The 3,201-nt window shown below is 39.6% G+C and overlaps 1 pseudogene; it reads left to right on the top strand.

Annotated features, from left to right (window-relative positions):
* Nucleotides 1-831: 831 nt before the first annotated feature.
* On the top strand, nt 832-2,043 carry LOC103072177 (60S ribosomal protein L3 pseudogene; annotated as a pseudogene).
* Nucleotides 2,044-3,201: the final 1,158 nt, after the last annotated feature.

Genomic DNA, 3,201 nt, shown 5'->3' with positions numbered 1-3,201 from the left:
TTCCAAAGTTCAAAGAAAATTCTTAACTTGAAAAACTTTATTTAGATAATTCATTCTTAATTATTCTTGCCAACTTAGTCAATGTATCCCCTGATCAATGAATCAGTGTTAATCCCTTAACATTATTTTCTATTTCTCTGTTCTTAGTGCCTCTTCTCTGATTTCACAACTACTTATCAAAACAAACAGCTTATCCTGTTTCACTGCTCTCAACATCTTTCATAATTTTTAAAGTTGCAGATAATTCACATATGAAATATACTGCCTTTAATGTATCCCATTTCCTCAATTCTCTGCTTTCAATGAAACCTGAAATCTAGTTTAAAGCAAAGTTCAAAATAAGATCTGTATAACATCCATGGCAGTATTTTCACTTTGAAGATTTATGGCATGCTACAGCCTAGCTTTTTTAACAGGAATGAAAAAAGTAAACATCAAAAAGAGGAGATTCTAGCTCATAGTAATTTGAGAACTCATAAGAAATCACTTGTCAGCTTTAAATCAATCCATTCATTCCAGTCTTGACTAATTGCTTTTCTGAATAGTGAATTTCAAGGTACAATTTCATAGCCATTATCATTATTCTTGGAAAACAATGATAATGCGATTGATATTATGACCAAAGACAGATACACAATTCCATTTCCAAAATGGCAGATTCTGGAAAGTTATGTGCTATTTTTAATAAATTTGAGAACTGATTGTTAAAGTAATGAGCAATGACCATGAAGGATAAAAAATGAGGATAATTGAGAATCAACATGAGTTCCCTGGGAGGAAATTAATCCAAAGTAACATAATGTTGCTCTACCAGCAGCATCCTATGGCAGGATGTCTCCATGGAAGTACTCTGCTCCCAGGCATGGGTCCCTGGGCTTCCTGCCTCAGAAGCACACAGCAGCTGGCACTGTGGGAAGGTGAAGAGCTTCCTCGATGATCATTCTTCCAAGCCTGTACACCTCACAGCCTTCCTCAGCTACAAGACTGGCATGACCCACATGGTGAGGGAGGTCGATAGGCCAGGGTGCAAGGTGAACAAGAAGGAAGTTGTGGAGGCTGTGACCATTGTGGAGCCGCTGCCTGTGGTACTGTGGGCATTGTGGGTTATGTGGAGACCCCTCGAGGCCTCCAGACCTTTAAGACTATCTTTGCTGAGCATTTCAGCAATGAATGCAAAAGGCACTTCTATAAAAACTGGCATAAGTGTAAGACAAAAGTCTTTACCAAATACTGCAACAAGTGGCAGAACATAACAGCAAAAAGCAGCTGGAGAGGGACTTCAGCAGCATGAAGAAGTACTACAAGGTCATCTGTGTCATTGCCCACACCCAGGGGCGCCTGCTTCCTATATATCAGAAGAAGGTCCACCTCATGGAGATCCAGGTGAACAGAGGCACTGTGGCCGAAAAACTGGACTGGGCTGGCAAGAGGCTATAGTAGCATGTCCCTATGATTCAAGTGTTTGGGCAGGATGAGATGATGGCTGTCATTGGGGTGACCAAGGGCAAAGGCTACATAGGGGTCACCCGCCATTGGCACACCAAGAAGCTGCCCCATAAGACCCACCAAAGGCTGCATAAAGTTGCCTGTATTGGGGCATGGCATCCTGCCCGGGTGGCCTTCTCTGTGGCTCAGGCTAGGCAGGAAGGCTACCATCACCACATCGAGATCAACAAGAAGATCTACAAGATCGGCCAGGGCTACCTCATCAAGGACAGCAAACTGATCAAGAAAAATGTCTCTACTGATTAAGATCTGTCTGACAAGAGCATCAAACCTCTGTGTGGTTTTGTTCACTACGCTGAAGTGACCAATGGCTTTGTGATGCTCAAAGGCTGCGTGGTAGGAACCAAGAAGCAAGTGCTCACCCTGCACAAGTCCTTTCTGGTGCAGATCAAATGGCAGGCCCTGAAGAAGATTGACTTCAAGTTTATTGACACCACCTCCAAATTTGGCCATGGTTGCTTCCAGACTGTGGAGGAGAAGAAAGTATTCATGGGACCCCTTAAGAAGGACAGAATTGCAAAGGAAGATGGGGTCTAACGTCAGAACAGATTGCACAGCTGATAGAATCTCAATAAAATTATTTTCCAGTGTGGGGGGGGAAGTTACATAACGTTCTTTCTCTGATAAAATTTTAATGTTACTGATCAGCAAGTCACTGCCAAGATGATGTATTAATTTCAACAAAGAAAAGTATCACATAATACCCTTGGAAATAAAGTAATAAATATTAACTTTAATAGCACTCATTTAAATTAATTAATTAATTTTGGCGGTGTTGAGTCCCAGTTGCAGCATGTGGGATCTTTCACTCTTTTAAAATTTATGTATTTATTTATTTTGGCTGCATTGGGTCCCAGTTGCAGCACGTGGGATCTTTTATTGTGGTGGGCAGGCTCTTTGTTGTAGCATGTGGACTTCTCTCTAGTTGTGGCACTCAGACTCCAGGGTGCATGGGCTCAGTTGTTGCAGTGCATGGGCTTAGTACCCCCACAGCATGTGGGATCTTAGTTCGCTGACCAGGGATTGAACCCATGTTCTCTGCATTGGAAGGTGGATTCTTAACCACTGGACCACAAGGGAAGTCCCCCAGTAATAGTACTCTTAAGAGGATTACTTAAGTATTGATTAATGGCTATAGATCATGCTGAATAAAGCTTCAATTATAGCACTTTAGTTTTCTGACTCTATTTGGTACCACTTAATAATTAACTGGATGAGAAAAATGATTTTCAAATCAGATAGTAATTTTTAATATCAGTTAGATATCTAAAGCTGCAAAGATTTGTTAGAGTGATGTTCTCAAACAGCTAAAGTCCCTCCAACCAAAATCAACAAGATAATGAATAAAGATATATAAAAATAATCTAAGAAATCTTACACAGCCCATTATGCAAAATCTGGTTTCACAGCAGGTCCTATGAAAAAAAAATATCCAGAGGATTGATTTATTCACAATTTTTATTTTCATTCACTCATTTAATAAATATTTATCACCATGTCCTATTCTGGGTACTGGAAATATAATAGTGAATCAGAAAAATAAAGACTCTTTTCTTCTAGAGCTTACATTTTAATAGGTTGTAGCATAAGATTAACAAATAAATAAATAAACAAGATACTTTCAAATAGAAATAAGATTCAAAATATTTTGACTAGAAGTAGTGTTGAGGACTAATTTAGGCTAGGTCAGGAATG

This window comes from Lipotes vexillifer, unplaced genomic scaffold (assembly GCF_000442215.2).
Source record: "Lipotes vexillifer unplaced genomic scaffold, Lipotes_vexillifer_v1.1 scaffold331, whole genome shotgun sequence".
Classification (NCBI taxonomy): Eukaryota; Metazoa; Chordata; class Mammalia; order Artiodactyla; family Lipotidae; genus Lipotes; species Lipotes vexillifer.
Note: the sequence above shows the minus strand (reverse complement) of the source record. Positions and strands in the feature narration are given on the sequence as shown.